Raw genomic sequence first — 19,135 nt, forward strand, 5'->3', positions numbered from 1 at the left:
GCCATGCTACCCTGAGTGAGGAGGCTATTGACATCCTGCGATCCTTCTCTGTTGGGTAGTCAACCATTGTGAATGCCATCCAGGGGCTGGCAGCCCATTTGCAACAAACAAATGCTTTCCTGGAGGGCATTCACTCTGGCATGGCTGCCCAACAGAGATCAATCCAGGCCCTGGCCTCCTCCCTGATAGCAGCCATGTCCCTGTTTCTAGCCTCCCCCCTCCAACGTCCTCTGCCCAATCCCATTCCCCTCAACCCCAACCTAACCCAAGCTCACAGACAGACCAGCACGTATCCAGGACAACACACAGGAGTGGTTCAGGTAAACACAATCACCACACATCATCCCACAGGCACTCACACAAACACCATCCAGATGCAGACATACCAACATCCACTGCCTCCACTGTGTCCCCCTCCTCGTCGTCATCCACCTCCCTCCCAGTAGCGTCTACACTCACACCTGCATGCACTACATCCTCACCCACTACCACCATCACGCCTATCACTACATGCCCCTCCTTGGCAGTCACCACCACTACATCCATGCACGCGTCACCTGTGTCCTCTCCCACTGTGTCTGTGCCCCTCCTCCCAAAGTATACAAACACAAGGACTCAGACACCCAACAGCCATTCACCTCACAACAGAATCCATCTCATACACCTGCACCCAAACACAGCAGACAGACACCTTCTCAACCACTTCCTCTTTCTCCACTCCCAAACCTTCACCCTCTTCACGCCCCAATGTCCCTAAGAAGCTTTTCCTCTCCACTGTTAACCTCTTCCCTACCATTACCCCTATCCTTCTTGTCAGGCCTGTGTGGTCAGAACCCAGGCGAACACCTCAGTCACCCAGTCCACAGCCACAGTAATGTCGACAGCTACTGCAGGTGGGTGAGGATCCCTAGTACCAGGCAGCAACACTGACAGGGTGTCTGCACCAGGTACATCAAGGAAGGGCAAGGAGGCACCACCAACTGCAGGAGGGAAGGGCAAGGTGCAATCCCCGGCTGCTGACAGGAAGGGCAAGGGGCCTGCACCAATAGACAGGAAGGACAGGAGACCTGGTGCTGTGACTCATTCGGAGCCCCCACCACCAGCCATGGTGGTTCAGCCGTCCAAGGCTGCAGGGGAAGGGCTGGAGCCTCCCCTACCACTGCCAGCACTGCCACCAGCACCGCCACCAGCACCACTGCAAGCAGCAGCAGCCCCAGTGGGCAGTCATCTGAGGCTGCAGGGGACGGGCTGGAGCCTTCCCCCACCACTTTCAGCACCGCCACCAGCACCACTTCCAGCAGCTGCAGCCGCAGTGGGTAGCCGTCCAAGGCTGCAGGGGATGGGCTGGAAGCTCTCCCCAACACAGCCAGAACTGCCACCAGCCCCAACACCAGCACTGCCACTGCCACTGCCACCACTGAGCAGCCGTCACCTCCGGCGGACAGTGTGTAGTCCTGCCTCCTTGGGCTGTTGTGCGTTCTGGCCCCTGCAAAGCATGTGGTCTGACACCCAGGTGAGAGACTGTGACCTTGCACTCCCGAAGATCTGCATCACAGGGCACAATGCCCCCTCCAGAACCAGCAGAAGAAGCCATCCACTCACCCCATCCTTCCCAGGATGAAACACACTGGGCACAACACCCCCTCCAGAACCAGTGGAAGAAGCCATCCACTCACTCCATCCTTCCCAGGATGAAGCACACTGGGCACAAGGCCCCCTTCCAGAACCATTGGAAGAAACCATCCACTCACCCCAACCATCCCAGGATGAAGCACGTTGGGCACAAGGCCTCCTCCAGAACCAGGGGATAAAGCACACAGGGCAAAAGGCCCTCTCCAGAACCAGTGGAAGAAGCCATCCACTCACCCCATCCTTCCCAGGATGAAGCACACTGGGCCCAAGGCACCCTCCAGAACCAGTGAAAGAAGCCATCCACTCACCCCATCCTTCCCAGGATGAAGCACACTGGGCATAAGGCCCCCTCCAGAACCAGTGGAGAAGCCACCCACTAGAGAGACTGTGACCTTGCACTCCCCAGGACCAAGCACAGGGCATGTTGCCCCCTCCAGAGCATGTGGGAAAACCACCCAATTGAGAGACTGTGGCCTTGCACTCCCCAGGACCAAGCAGTGGGCAAACCACCCACTTTAGAGACTGTGGCCTTGCACTCCCCAGGACCAAGCAGTTTGCAAACCACCCACTTGAGAGACTGTGGCCTTGCACCCCCCAGGACCAAGCACAGGGCATGTTGCCCCCTCCAGAGCATTTGGGCAAACCACCCACTTGAAAGACTGTGGCCTTGCACTCCCCAGGACAAAGCAGTGGACAAACCACCCACTTGAGAGACTGTGGCCTTGCACTCCCCAGGACCAAGCAGTGGGCAAACCACCCACTAGAGAGACTGTGGCCTTGTACTCCCCAGGACCAAGCACAGGGCATGTAGCCCCCTTGGGACCAGTGGTGTTATACCATCTTCCGGCTGAGGTGCCCCCCAATCCCCCTCCCTCCTCCCCCTGAGGTACCTGTGTATTTTCGACCTGATACCCCTGCAGTGTTGTTGCAGAAGTGAGGTGGGGCCTTGGACTACGTGATGTGGCCCTGTGGTCCACGGACATTGAGGTCTGGGTAGTGTCCCTACATTTGTAAATATGTATAAAGGTTTGTATTTTGATGCACTTATTCATGTTATTTTATTATATTACACTCACTTTCTTCAAGGGGTACGGGGTAGATATGTAATGTTTGTGCATCTGATTGTGTGTATTGTGTTGGGGGTGGGGGTGTTGCGTGTGTGTGTGTGTGACACTCTCTTTCCCCCCCCCCCCTTGTGTGCTAGGCAGCAGTACTCACTGTGGTCATCTTCGCGGGCGTTGCTGCTCATAATGCAGTTAAAGGTAGACGAGCATCGGAAATATGTGCAGTGCAGCTCGGGCTCCATGGCATTGTGGTTTTTCCCTGAGTCTCCTGAGGTGAGTCCTTTGACTTCTGTGTTCTGTTTCCACCGTGCTTTTGATGTCATTGGTACTGCCCAGGAAAAGGTGGAGGATAGGCCTGTCATAATAGTGTGTGCAGTACATTGTCTTCCGCCTGGCTGTTGGCGGTAACCACCATGGTGCTTGTTGATACCGCCATAGCGGTCGGTGTGTTATAGTGGCTGTCTGTCTGAGCGGTTTCCACCGTGGTCATAATTCCATTTTTGTTACCGCTGGCCAGTTGGAGGTATTACTGCCACTTTATCACTGACCGCCAGGTTTGTAATGAGGGCCTTAGTCTCCCTGGTTGGATAAATCTTACTAAGGCCATAAGGAATAATATACATCCAGTGAAACTAATTGAAATGTATAAGCTTAAACCTGCTGTTGCTAGAAACTTTATGACCCAATGAATGAATGCCTGCTCCCAGTCTGCATCCAAGAAGGGTTCAGACAGCTATTTCTTCCAGGATCAGTATGGTTATATAGAAGTGTGATTGTACGCCTGCCTTCCCCCATCTGAGAAGTCCATCCAGTACCTGCAACAGCACCAGCACAGCCGGAACTGTAAACCACACCCCTCTTGATGTATTTTCATGTTTTGTTTACTGTAGGAACTGACCAGCTTCCAGTTGAAAAGTGTCCCAGGCCTCCTCTTAAGTGTTAAATTCTTCCCTAGACTTCAGGTCTCCAGCTAAGAGACAATCCCCATTCCTCCACACTTTCATTGACATACCCGCATCTATAGCATAGACTGGAGCAAGGTCCCACAGCTTCAATTCATGACAAAATAGGGCTCTATGGATCACTTTAGTAACTCACTTTAGTAACTACTCCCTTCAAAATTGCCACCGCCTGTCTCACTAGGTAGGGAACCAAAAAGTCTACTTGGCTCCTTTTTGTGAAAAGTCTCACCAGTGTCTCACTAGTGCAGGGCAGTTGTGCCCTCCACTAAACTTTTTTCTCAATTGTCTGAGTCCACAAGCCACTGAGCTGCATATTGTAAGTGGGCCACATAAGAATAGTGCTGCATATCCGGCAGTGCCAGACCCCTCATCAGCCAAATCTCTCTTTAGCACCAACAGAGACACCCTGCTGCAGCAACCCACCCACACCAAGCAGACCAATAAACAGTATGTTGTCTGGAAGACCCCCTGATTGATGGGTCATAGAGAATTTTGCACCTTGGGAGAAAGAACATCATGGTGATAGTCACCCTACCCATGACTGAATTGGATGGATGCGTGAAGACCTCCCAGCACCTACTCTAAGTTATGTAATCTCTGCTGTGTCTCTCTCTCTATGGGCTACTATAGCCCCCAGGTATCAAAAGTTTTCTGTCTCCCACCAGAAGCCGAGCTTCAGTAACTGTTCTCCTGGGACACCTACAGGGGAAACAAGAGTGTCTTACGATTATTGACCCGAAGACTAAAGGCCTCCCTGAAGGCATCAATATGTCACATCAGTATCTGAACTGCCTCCCTGGGGGAATATTCCCAAATAAGGGCATTGTGTATACAGCAACACAAAGAGAGTAGTGTTGCCCCAGTCCTTCACCTCCTGGCGTAGCGGAGCAGCCAGGGTTTCCAGTGCCAACGCAAGGAGCAAGGGTGAAAGGAGGAAATCCTGATAGGTGTCCCTCACCACAAGCCAACACTCCGACATGGTGCCTCCTACCCTGACGCAGGCCATGGACTCTGGGTAGAGTAACCACACCCAATTTCTAAAGGAAGAGACAAACCCCATTACCTTCAACACCACCATTAAGTAGGATCAGCCCACAGTATCAAAGGCCTCCTCAAGACCCAAGGCCACCAATGCAATTTCCTTCTCCTCATCAACTCCTGCATGCATGACATGTCTATGGATATTAAGAGTCATGCTCTGGCCTGGGATAAACCCACATTTGTCATTATGCACTAGGTCCCATATCACAGTCTACAATCTGGTCACCATAACCTTACAAAACATCTTAACATCTGCATTTATCATGGTGAAGGGTCAGTAAGCAGAAGGGTCTGCAGCATCCCCTCCAGGTTTGAGCAACAGGCATATGACATTCTTGCTCATGGTAGGGGGGGTAATCTTCTTATCCTGTGCCTCCTGGAATACTTCCAATAGCCGCTCTGACAAATATGCAAAGTACATTTGATAGAGCTCTAGCAGGAAGCTATCTCAGCTCTCTCATCTTGAGACCTTAGACCTATTTTACTCCTGCAGGGCACCACTCAACTCCTCTAGCATGAATCCAAATCATGTGCACTCTCTGGACTATCAGGAGCAAGCCCAAAAATCACCATTACCGAGAGGTACGTCCCAAAGCCATCCTCACTGATCGTTTCTCTAGTCCTATACACCTTGTGGAGATGAGGTTGAAAGGCTGTCAATATGACCTGTCGACCAATGACAATTCACCCCCTTGGGAGATGCAGGTGCACTATTGGTAGCACCTCCTGTTCTAATTGCAAAATCCCAGCCAATAGCTTTTCTGACTTGCCCCCCTCCATGTGCATGCATTGTCTATTTTGTGTGTGTACTTATCTTACGTGTGCCAGGGGTCATGTAACTTCTGAAGTGGCTCCACCACCCCATCTCATCTCCAGCAATTCAGTCTCTCTCTTTTGAGTTCAATCAGCTTTTTCTCCTTCCATACCACATCTGCCTCCAGCAGCTTGCGAATCCCAGTGGTGGATCCTATGCAAGCACTGTGCATAACTGTTTTTAAAGCCCCCATTTGTTGGCCTGTGTAATCATTGTGCCCCAATAATGATCCATGTAATCCTTCAGTGCATCCACTAAGGATACACTACAGGTAGCATCTGTTATGACATCTGGGAGTTGATGCCAATGTCTCCTATGTGCTACCTCCTCCTGCCATTGTACGCACAGTAGCATTAGAGCATCATAAGAAAGAAACCTCGTCAAACGCATTACCTCTTTTAAGGTGTGGTGTTGGAGCCCTGCTACCAATATACTATTTAAGTGACTAAGGGCCTGACTTAGATCTTGGCAGAGGGAATAATCTGTCACACTCGTGACGAATATCCTGTCCACTGTATTACAATCTCCATAGGATATAATAGGATCCTAACGGTGGATGGGAAATCCATCACATTTGGGATGGTGTATTCCCTTCCACCAAGATCTAAATCAGGCCCTAAATGTATTGTGCATCAATGAGTGACAGGCGCATTCTCATGCCTGCAGGTATAGTAGTGTCTAACTATCTAAAAAACTCAGAGTGTGCATGATCGCCAAGAAAAAACTGGTCATTATCAGTTTTGTTCCAGCCTCTACATATGTTTTCTGAAAGGGTATCCCCAGAGCTATCCAGATGGCCACCCTCTGACATATGAAGAGTACATGGCTGAGTAAAGTTGCCCCCCCCTTTTTTTCCCCAGGTTTTGCATTTCCCAGGAATGAGGTGTGTTTCTTGTAAACACTCTATGTGGAACTTATTGTGCTTCAGGAATGAGTACCCAGTACCATTTTGTGTAGTCCCCCAGCCCCATACATTCCAGGAGATTACATTATGGGTTTCTACCTTGAAAAGCAATGTGTGTTACCCCATGTCTCCTGTATCCTGACATACATACAGATTGGTGTCATCAGTCTCCCTTCCCACTTTGTGGCACTAAAAAGGACATCTAGCAGGGACTCAGCCAAAATAAAACCTGCCGAACTCAAATGCAAAGCAAACACAAACACCTCCCCAGGCAAAAAAATACAACAAAAAAACAAGCATGTTCGCCCATCAATGCAAAACTGCCAGGACCTGCAGCACAATCCCAAAACTTAAAGGACGAGGCTTAACACTAAGGGGCATATTTATACTCCGTTTGCGCCGAATTTGCGTCGTTTTTTTCGACGCAAAACTAACTCCATATTTATACTTTGGCGTTAGACGCGTCTAGCGCCAAAGTTCATGGAGTTAGTGTCATTTTTTGGCGTGAACACCTTCCTTGCGTTAATGAGATGCAAGGTAGGCGTTCCCGTCTTAAAAAATGACTCCCAGGCATGTGCGTGGTACTTATACTCCCGGGCAAAAATGACGCCTGGGAGTGGGCGGGGCAAAAAACCCTGCATTTGCGCCTCTTTTTAACGCCTGGGTCAGGGCAGGCGTTAAGGGACCTGTGGGCTCAGAATGAGCCCAGAGGTGCCCTCCCCTTCCCCCAGGGACACCCCCTGCCACCCTTGCCCACCCCAGGAGGACACCCAAGGATGGAGGGACCCATCCCAGGGAAGAAAAGGTAAGTTGTGGTAAGTTTTTTTTTTTTTTTTTTTTGTGGCATAGGGGGGCCTGATTTGTGCCCCCCTACATGCCACTATGCCCAATGACCATGCCCAGGGGACATAAGTCACCTGGGCATGGCCATTGGGCAAGGGGGCATGACTCCTGTCTTTGCTAAGACAGGAGTCATGCTAATGGCGTCTGGGCGCCCCCAAAAAATGGCGCAAATCGGGTTAAGACGATTTTATTGCCTCAGCCTGACTTGCCCCATTTTGGGACGCCCAAACGCCATTTTTCCCTACGCCGGCGCTGCCTGGTGTACGTCGTTTTTTTTCACGCACACCTGGCAGCGCCGGTCGGCTAACGCCGGTTAACGCCATTCAATAAATACGCCGCCCGCATGGCGCTTCAGAATGGCGTTAGCCGGCGCTAATTGTTTTGGCGCAAAACTGCGTTAGCGCAGTTTTGCATCAAAAAAGTATAAATATGGCCCTAAATGTGGGAGGATGATCCCCACCCTCATGCACTGAGAGAGATTCATGAAGTATATGTGACTGAACCAATGCACCTAAGTGACACTGCAAATCCCCTCCGAACCCAAAAGAAAACAGAAGCTCTGCTGTACAGTGGCCTGTCTCTCCACCCAGGAAGCTTAGTTCGCATTACTAGCCAAGTCACAGTCACCACATGTATACCAGGAGGCAGATAAAAGGTTAGGCATGATTTGACCAGCCACCTCTCTCCCCAGTTTTCTTTTACTCCTACACTCTACTATGACACCTTCATCTCAACAAAGAACATTGTCTCACCCCCCCACAGAGTCCAAGGCCATGGTGCCATCTTCCTAGATCACGATTTATGAGTTTACTGGCCCCTTTGCAGAACCCAGTTCCTACTACCTGCAACCTCCTCAAGGCCAACAGATGCATTGCGGCCCTCATTCCTCCCGAGGACAGTTCCTCCAGGAACCAGCCTGATCACTGGGCACTTTATACTTGAGTAGTCTAACATCATTATGTAAAAATATCTCCTCTGCATCTTCTGCCCAGGGTTTCTGCATCCCAGTCTTGGAGAGGACACCAATTGCTTTTGCAGATAAGCCACTTCCAGCTTGAGACCGCCAATGGTCTCTTCAGCAGTGTATACTTTTTGGATACTTTGAGTAAGCATGGACAGAGCAGACTGACCTTAAATGATACAGTTTATATCTTTCTCTCCTAGAGCTCTGGATGGCTGCCAAGAGTTCTGCTCTCAAATGCTCCCCTGCTGAAAGTTCTGGACTAGCATTATGGCTAGGGGCCCCTGCTTTATCCACGGGGTGGCAATGTCATCCACCAATAATAACTACTAGGTGAACTCCAGGAGTGGGAAAAACAACACAGCAGCAGCCCACTAAAAAACAGTGGAATACAAATACCTACCACTGGATAATTACTTGACCCCAAGACCTCGGGACACAGTGAAGCAATTACATGAAGACGTTCCTGACCACCAGATTGTATTCCTGCACTGGATTTTAGGTGCTACTGACTTGAATTTTCCTGTCCTGATAAATACCCAATTTTAATTTGTTTCTGCAACTGGGTCGAAACGTCGACATATCTTTGAGTGTGCAATATAGAAATATAAAGGACTTTTATGCGTCTTCAGGGCTTCCTGGACTGACGGAGCCACTAGAAGTCCATAATATTCTTAAAACCACCACTTGTACATACTGTGTATTTATCACCTTCACTTCTTTGCACTTTTTTTCACCTTCACTGCTATGACTAGGAGCACCTATTCAGACAAATGCAAACTTTATGTCTAGAATAACATGTTTAAAGAAATATACGCCTTATGTCTGGAATAACATGTCTAAAGGAATACACAATGTAATAAATGTATTGAATTTATTGATGTCACATTGCTTGTACGCCTAGAATTACTTTAGTCATAGGATTACCGCAGAAGTCTAGGTTACTTCCCCCTTGCATTGACTATTATTCTATTTGCATTTACTACCCTGGTCATAAGGGTTAGAGGGTATTTGCCTCATTGTTTGTTATGCACAAAAAAAACAGCAGTGACCTTGGGTCCCAGTTGAGGCAGTCCACCCGTGACACCTCCAGGTAGGTAGCACCCACCTTGTGTTGTCAAATGTCTCTGTGGGATCTCTCCCTAAGAGGCAGCTCACAAAAGGCCACACCTAGCGGTGACCCAATGGGGGATGCAATTTATACTTCCTGGGGGCTGCCCTTAATAAAACATGGGTAAGCAAAAGCATAATTACCCTTTGGGCCCCACTAATGAACTCATAGTATCACCACAAAGTGTATCCCCAAACCAGTACCTCTAAGCAGGGTTTGAGATTACGGGTAGTCATGGCCAGCCGGGTATGTTAGTGTGGGACAGAAATCACAGCAGATATTGCCATAGTAGTCTACAAACGCCTGTCTATGCCGCAAACCTCTGTTAGGCAAATCTTCAGAAGTCCAGTGGGGCTGATCTGCAGGAATGTCATAAGCCTTGCCCTTGTTGTCTCTACTACCGTGGCACCCCCTCTTCAATTCAGGGATTCTATATGTTGAAGGACGCCGGTAACACTGAGGTTCTAGTGCCAGCACTAGACCACAATCCGCAGGCCCTGCACCGCCCGCACCTCCAGGGCCAGTACATCATTCCATAGGCAGTGGCCACACCTCCTGCACCACCTCCAGCTCCAGGGACTGGCATCCTTATCACCCAGATCTAGCACCAGTGGGGACCCTTCCAGACATGGCCAGGCATGGAGGCCGATATTTATACTTTTTTGGAGCCCCATTTGTGTAATTTGTTTATGCCAAAGTGCCACAAACATACAAAATACAATTATATTTTGTAAGTTTGTGTCGCTTTTGCATCAAAAAATGATGCATATGCGGCACTAAAAAGGTATAAATATGGGCCAGAGTGATCAGAGCAGGCCCCACAGAGCCTGCAAGTGAGGTAGGTCCTCAAGATCCACTGATCACGCCACAATACTGTGCAGAATGATGATCAATTGCAAGACAACGGGGTAGAAAGTGGATCACCATCCCTGCCAGGGTTCAGGGGAAATCAGTTCTGTTAAGACAGTATTATGCAGGATATTCACAAGGCTCAGGAGAAGCCCCTGAAGGGTACATCCTGTTGGCATCTTGTGAAGCCACATCCATCAGCCTCTTCAATAGTTAAGCAGTACAGGCCAATCTGGGAAAGATAGTTAAGTTGCTTGCTGGAGAGGAGTTCTGTTATTATGTGTGGAAAATCCTGGCCAGCTGCTCAACATTCTGCCTGACCGAACAAGGACTGTCCTGCAGAACAGTACATTTATTACAATTCTAATTTCCTCAAAATAAAGGGAGATCCATTAGGGCAGCATCCTTTATTTTACAAGTTATTTAAGGGAAACAATTGCCAACCCCTACAGCATAAATACATATGTAGAGCAAATAAGTTTTAGAGTTGGTTAAGAAGGATCCCTCCATAATTGACTGTTGGCAAAATTGGCTATACTGATGCATTTGGTGTCATGCATCCAACTTTCCAGTCATTGAGCCTGAACCCTGTAATAGCACATAAATACATGAAGACATTGAGCTAAGTCATGAAATGCTACATTGCCTTTGATGTAATGTCATCACCAGAATGCTTAGTTATTGACACTTCACCATCTTAACAAACCTTTTTACAACCCCTTCGGAGCTAGGTCTTTTTCCCCCTGTGCTAAGCCTTTTTTTGGCTATTTTGGGTAGTACGCTTAGGCTCCCATAAAGTTTTGTCCAAATAAGCCATCCACCTGCAATTGTCATCCGGTTTTCAACATCCTGGTGATTCTAAAGGTACCCAGGGTTTGTAGATTTCACTGGAGGGGACCGAGAAATTGGCCAAAATACACCTGAATTTGGGGATTTTGGGGAAAAAGGGAGAAAGTGCTGAAGAAGGAAGCATCTGTTTTATCCCTGCAAATGGCATCAACAAAGGATTTGCAGTGCTAAAATCACCACCTTCCTATATTTTATGAACAGGCAGACTTGAATCAGAAAACCACATTTTTCAACACAGATCTTGCATTTTACTGGGACATACCCCATTTTTCCTATTTTTTCTGGGCTTTCAACCTCTTTCCACTTAGTGGTAGAAATGGGTGGCAAACCAATGGTGGATCTCAAAAAGGTATACATTTCTGAAAAGACACAATGTTGAATTCAGCATGCAGTCATTTACCTAGATCCGTCAAGGTTTTCCTATCGAAAGTAACACTTGAATTAAAAACAAATATTGAAATTGAGTTGAAAAAAACAGCCATGTATGTCTACTTTTTCATCTGTAAATCTTTCTAATTATGTCAGATTTTCAAAAGCTATATATCCTTATATCTGCTAGATCCTTCTGGTTGTGGGGATATATATGTCTGGTAGGTTCACTAAGAACCCGAATTGCCCGGAGCCAATAACTGAGCTGCACCTTGCAATGGTTTTTCTTTGTATACGTGTATACAACAATTCATTTTGAAAAATATAAAAAGTGAAAGATAGGTATCAAAGAAAGCTAGGTATTTCTGAAATGTTAACAAGATATGGAGTTAGAAGCAGGAGTTATTTGCACATCTCTAAACTTCTGGGTACCCACACTAGAATGTGAATTAGAGGGCATTTCTCAAAATGACTTCTGTCCTACACACTGTCTTACATTTGGAAGGTGCAAATGCAGCAAAATACATTTAGTAATAACACTTGTTATGCTATTCTGTGTTCCCTCAAGACTCACTATAAAAATGGTATCTCACTTGTATGGTTAGGCCTAGTGCCCACAACACAACATGGACAGATCACATTTTTCCACTGAAAACTGACTTGTCTTTTACAATGTGCCTAGCTGTGGATTTAAGTCACCCTGCACTTAGGGAAACCTAGCAAACCTGTACATTTTTTAAAAATAGACACCAGAAGAATCCAAGATGGAGTGACTTGTGTGGGTGTCATCACATTTTGTGCCCAGAATCCTTTGCAAAACGAAATATTTTTCTAAAAAACAAATGTTCCTTACATTTCTCTGCTGTAAAGTTATTGGATCTGAGGGCAGCCACAAAATTCCTTCCACCAAGCAGTCCCCCAAGTCTCCAGATAAAATAGTACCTCAGTTGTGTATGTAGGCCTAGTGCCCGTGACAGGAAATGGTCCAAGGCAGTGGTTCCCCACTTTTTGACGTCTGTGGACCCCACACTATTATTACTATAACTCGGGGGCCCCAAATTAATCCTTATTGAAATCTGTGAACCCCCAATGAGTCATACCTGAAAGCTGGGGAACTAATCTAATAATATTATTTAATTTTCTAAGCAGTCTCTGACCCCCTGAGGAGGCTTTGTGGACCCCCAGGGGTCCACGGACCACAGATTGGGAACCACGGGTCCAAAGCACAACGTGGACACATCACATTTTTACACTGAAAACTGACTCCTTTTTTGCAACATGCCTAACTGTAGATTTTGAGCCCTAGCTCCCCGGCACCTAAGGAACCCTAGTCAACTTGTATATTTTTTTTTTTAAACTAGGCACCTAGGGAATCCATGATGGGGTGACTTGTGTGGCTCTCACCACATTTGTCTACGTAGAGTCTCTTGCAAATCTCAATATTTGTTTAAAAACACACAATTTCCTTACATCTCTGTGATAGAAGGTCGAGAACAACACCTCCCCCCAGCATTTCCCCTAAATCGCCTGATTAAAATTATACTTCACTTGTGTGGGTAGGCCTTTCTGCCAGTGACAGAAAACATCCCAAAATGCACCATGGACACATTACATTTCTCCACCCAAAATTAAGCATTTTTTTGCAATGTGCCCAGCTGTGGATTATGGGCCCTAGCTCAGCCAGCATCCAGAGAATTTTAGCAAGCTTGTGCTTTTTAGAAAACTAGATACCTAGGAAAGAGAATCTAGCATGGCATGACTTTTGTGGCTCTCACCAAATGTCTTTACCCAGAATCCTTTGCAAATCTCAAACATTGTCTGTCTGGAATCTGAGGGAAGCCACAAAGATCCTTCTATCCAGCATTTCCACAAGTCTCCTGAGAAAAATGGAACCTCAAATATGTGGGTAGGCCTAGTGCCCGTGACACGAAACAGCTCAAATGGCAACATGGACAGATAACATTTTTCTACTGAGAACTTACTAGTTTTTTGCAATATGCCTAGCTGTGAATTTTGGGCCCTAGCTCATCCGCCACCTAGCGAAACCGAGCAAACATGTACATGTTTGAAAATTAGACACCTAGCAGAATCCAGGATCTCTCACCGCAATCTCACACCCAGAATCCCTAGCAAAACTCAACATTTGTCTAAAAACACACTTTTCTTACATTTTTGTGTTGGATAGTTGTGGCATATGAGGGGAGCCACAAAGCTCCTTTCACCCAACATTCCCCATTACAGAAGTAAGAGACTTGGTAGCGTTCGTGCTTCTTGTGGTTATTGAGAGTAATTTAGGATGGTGAGCAAACACTTGCTACTCTCTTTATCGGTACACATTCATACTGGTTGGATTTGGTATGACTGATAGTTCAATATATATTTTGAGAGTTCACAAAAATCAAATGCAATGTTAATATTTGATAGTTCAACAAACTGAACCAATTACTTCAATCTCGTGAGCTGTAAAGACTTGTCAAGGCACCAACCACTTTACAGTCCATTCACACACCTTTCATATGTGGCACACACAAGGCCATTCAGGCTGCCAGCCATGGGCCCAGCATATTACAACACTCACATCAACAGACAGCACCATTCAAGGGCCCATCACTTTCATATGCCCACATGCATGACACTGCAATCACACCGACTGATGGAGTATGTTGACTGGTGCTACCAGTGTGTGTAGTGACCAGCAATAAGTTATTACCCACATACCACCAGCCACGCATCAGTCCATGCAACCTCCAGCCAAGAGCCAGCCCATGGATACTGCCAACCATCCCCAAGTCCAGCACATCATCAGCCAAGTGCCAGTCCATGCACACCATCATCATTTATTTTTCAGCAAAAATGAAAACACAAACTGATTGTAAGTAAATACAAAACTACAGACACAACAGCTCTAACTAAATACATCACACTAATGTCAACAGTGAAACTGAACATAAACTATAAGACAATACAGACCAGGCAGTTCAATTTTATGCTCATGGTTGCTCCCAAAAACTCTTTTGCATGGGGTACAATCTCAAACATGCGGGGACACACCGCCAAGGTTTAGAAGGACAATCGGGGCAGTGCATATGAGCCTCCTTCCACATGCCTCTGTGCTTATAGACTCTACATCTCCTACAGGGTTTTTTTGGGGGGGCATGGAAGGAATGTGCTTAGCAAAGGGGTGATTTTCCAATCTAGCCACATCCTCCACCACTCGAACTCTAGGAACACATGTCTGTTCCACTATAACAAGACTGCCTATCACAGACTCCTAAAACTGAACAAAAGTCATCTTTGACTCTGGAGAGCAATCCTTGAACCCAACAATAGCATTAAAGGTTGCTAAGTGGAAGAGATGGATAGCCAACTTCTTATACCAAATGTAAGCCTTATGAATAACAGCCTAAGGTTCCAACCTCTGATCTACTCTATCTACACCACCCATGTGCTTTCTGTAGTCTAAAATGCACACAGGTTTGCACACTTCAGCAACCTGATCCCAAACAGTCACAGATGAAGTACTTTCATCATGCATGGTAGTCATCATGTAGACATCCCTCCTGCCTGAAAACGTCACAGCTAGCAGTTCATCACTATGCAAGGCACTGCCCTCTCTCAAGGTTTTTTACAAACAAGTTCCTTTGGATGACCTTTATGGTTAGGGCAGACTGTACCACAAGCAACAGTGTCCTCTTTGAACAAATCTCTGGATAGTTGCACACCAGTGTAGACGTTATCTGCGTATAAATGGTAAGCTTTGTTAAAATGTCCTCTCCAAAATTTCCCAAAAATGTTTTCACTGACTTCGAAAGTGGAAGGACAACCAGCGGGGTCAATAGTGGAATCCCTACCAGTGTGCACCCAGAAATTATAGACAGATTCTGTACTACTCTCAGACAGCATACACATCTTAATTCTATAACATGCCGTCTTGCTAAGAATGTACTACCTAAAAACCAGACAGCCCTTGAACATGGCCAAAGACTCATCAATAGCTATTTCTTTCCCTGGAATATAAATCTTTGAAAAACAATCTACAAAGTGATCAAGGACAGACCAAATCTTAAAAATCTGGTCACAATCAGGGTGATCTTGTGGCAATGTAGAAGCATTATCAACAAAATGCAGCAGCCGAAGCAAAAGCAAATACTGATCATGACTCATGATTGTAGGAAGTATGGCTGTTGCCATCAGTAAACTGGTAGACCAATATGAAGACAGCAACAGCTTCCTTATCAAGCCCATCAAAAAAGTTGAACTCATCTAGATTTGTGGGGGTCCACTGGGTAGCTCTAGAGTGGGGATTAGGTCTGGTACTGTTGTCCCTCAAATAGTGTTCAGCATACCAATTAGTCTGTTCAATAATATCAACCAAAAATACATTGTCCATAAAGAACTGAAAGAAACTTATAGGCAAAAAGATTTCAGTATTCACTCTATACCCTGTGACACCAGTAAAGACAGGCTCTGCCAGTTGCACAATGTTTGTGGCAACTCAGAGTTCAGCTCTTCCAGTGGGAAGCCTTTCATCCCGAGGCTGTAATCCAGATGCCGCATGCTGCACTATTGGCATATCAGTCTCCTCCTCTAAAACAGGCACTTCACCCACACTGAGTGGCTTCATCATCAGATGATTCCTCTCAAAAAGAAAATTCACTGACAGAATCTTGCACTTCCTCCTCTGCATCAGATGCAGAGTCAGACTCATAATTATGGTCAGAGGAAGATTCAAAAAGCATACCAGCAATCTGATGAGCTGTAATCATGTGGCTAGCCGTAATCCTTACTAATTGACAAATAAGTAAACAACAATCAACACTGTGTAAAATAGGCAAACAAAGGGGGTCTTTAGCCTGGCGGACGCTATTGTTCTGCCTCTGGTATTTTGACCCTGCCTACTGGCGTTCATAATGCCATGAAAACCATGATGGTAGGCCCTATCAGTGACAGTCAATTCCTTCCCTCCCCCAAGCAACTCCAGAGGTGCCCACACCCTCTCCATCCCCCCTACCAATCCCCTACCTCCTAAACACACACAGACACGCACCACGCATACACACATCCACTCGCACAGGCATACATGCATTCATACACGCATGCATCGATTAATTCATGTACACATCCGCACCACATTCACACTGACATGCAGACACGCATTCACATATCCATACTTACACGCATTCTCACACATGCACACACGCACGCTAACAACACTACACATACATTCGCATTCACGCACCTCCCCCCAACACACACACATAACACCCCCCTCCCCTGTCAGAAACCCAACTTACCTGGATCCAGGGGGTGTTGCGGCATGGGACGGGGCGCTGCTACCGCCAGCAGAACACTGCCAGGATGTAAACTTTTTCATAATATAGCTGTCCGCGGTCTACTGGTGTGCACTGCTGGTGGTAGCAGCGCCACCTTGTTGCCATCCGCCAGCATGGCCACAGCCGGATTTCTGCCTTTCTTGTGGCGGAAATCCAGCTGTGGTCCTTATTTGGGAGACGGATGTTAGCCACGGCGAGGACAGGGGGTAACCTGACTGCCAACCAAAGACCCCATTACTAACATGCCCTGATAGTTTTTTGACAATCAAGAAGTAAGTTGAAACACACACAACACTAAGGAGGTAAGCCACCAAATCAGGAGCAAGGAATTGTAATAGAAAATAAATCTGCCTCATCACTAACAATGAATAAACTCAAAGTCCAGTCAAAGTGCCTGTAAAACTATTTGTTATAATACTGTTTGTTAGAAATGGGGTCTTTGGTTGGCAATCAGGTTACCCCCTGTCCAAGCAAGGACTTTCACTCAAATTGGGGTAAAAGAAAATCACCCTCAGCTAACCCCTGCTTACCCCCTTTGTAGCTTGGCATGAGCAGTAGGCTTAATTTCAGAGTGCTAGGTGTAAAGTATTTGTACCAACAGCGTCAGTAACTTAATGAAACCACTACAAAATGACACAACACAGGTTTAGAAATAGGAAATATTTATCTAAACAAAACAAGACCAAAACCAACAAAAAAATCCACAATACCCAAGTCAAGTTAACAATTAAAAAGCAAAAAGAGTCTTCATGTAGTTTAAAACACACACTAACACTGTTAGAATTAAAATGTACCTTGGGTGTGTCAAAAATAACCCTGAACAGGCGAGTGTGTGTCAAAAAGGGCTTGCGATGCGTCGATTTCACTCACAAGAGAGACTTTGCATTGTTTCTCCTTTCGTAGGGTCGGGGAGCGTCATTTCTTCTCGATGCAGGAGAACGATGCGTTGATCCAGTCAGCACTCTCGGGTCCGGGCAGGCTTTGCATTGTTTTTAGAACTGTTCTAAAGTCTGTGGTTTTGGGTGCCCTTCTTATACCCAATTTCTCCTTTGAAGTAGGCCTACTTCAAAGTAAAGTCTCTTTTGAATGTGAAATCCTGTCTTGCCCAGGCCAGGCCCCAGACACTCACCAGGGGTTGGAGACTGCATTGTGTTAGGGCAGGCACAGCCCTTTCAGATGTGCGTGACCACTCCTTCCCTCCCTCCTAGCACAGATGACTCATCAGGATATGCAGGCTACACCCCAGCTCCCTTTGTGTCACTGTCTAGTGTGAAGTGCAACCAGCCCAACAGTCAAACTGACCCAGACAGGAAATCCACAAACAGGCGGAGTCACAGAAATGGTATAAGCAAGAAAATGCTCACTTTCTAAAAGTGGCATTTTCAAACACACAATCTTAAAATCAACTTTACTAAAAGATGTATTTTGAAATTGTGAGCTCAGAGACCCCAAACTACACATGTCCATCTGCTCCCAAATGGAATCTACACTTTAATCAGATTTAAAGGTAGCCCTCATGTTATGTCTCAACCTATGAGAGGGACAGGCCTTGCAACAGGGAAAACGAATTTAGCAATATTTCACTATCAGGACATATAAAACACATTGCTATATGTCCTACCTTAACCATACACTGCACCCTGCCCTTGGGGTTACCTAGGGCCTACCTTAGAGGGGACTGACATGTAAGAAAAGGGAAGGTTTAGGCCTTGCAAGAGGGTACACTGGCCAAGTCGAATTTACAGTTAAAACTGCACACACAGACACTGCAGTGGCAGGCCTGAGACATGATTACAGAGCTGCTTATGAGGGTGGTACAACCAGTGCTGCAGGCCCACTAGTAGCATTTGATTTACAGGCTCTAGCACTTCCAGTGCACTTTACTAGGAACTTATTAGTAAATCAAATATGCCAATCATGGATAAGCCAGTTTCATACTCACTCTGTAAAGGAGCACTTGCACTCTAGCACTGGTTAGCAGCGGTAAAGTGCCCAGAGTAACAAAAACAGTAAAATCAGAGTCCAGCACACATCAACAACCTGGGGAACAGAGGCAAAAAGGGAGACCACACCAAGGATGAAAAGTCTAACACTGTTCATGGCTGAGACTGCAAGAAGGAGCTTAAAGTCAGGCAAAAAAGAAGTTAAAACTGGCCCACGTTTCACACAATGTGGAAATCATCCTTGTGCAGGATGTGACATAGTGGCTCCTGGAAAAATCTGTTTTCCCTCCTGCACCCCCTAACTTCAAAATTAAAACATCCTCCAATGCTGACAGTTTCAACCCGAGGAGCAGCTTTTGCTTCTTGACATGGATAAACGCAATGAGAACTAAAGTGTTATGCTTTTCCATTGGCAGAATTTTTGCTATACAGAATAAATGATTACTTTATAAAAAGCTTT

This window comes from Pleurodeles waltl, chromosome 3_1, assembly GCF_031143425.1.
Source record: "Pleurodeles waltl isolate 20211129_DDA chromosome 3_1, aPleWal1.hap1.20221129, whole genome shotgun sequence".
Lineage (NCBI taxonomy): Eukaryota > Metazoa > Chordata > Amphibia > Caudata > Salamandridae > Pleurodeles > Pleurodeles waltl.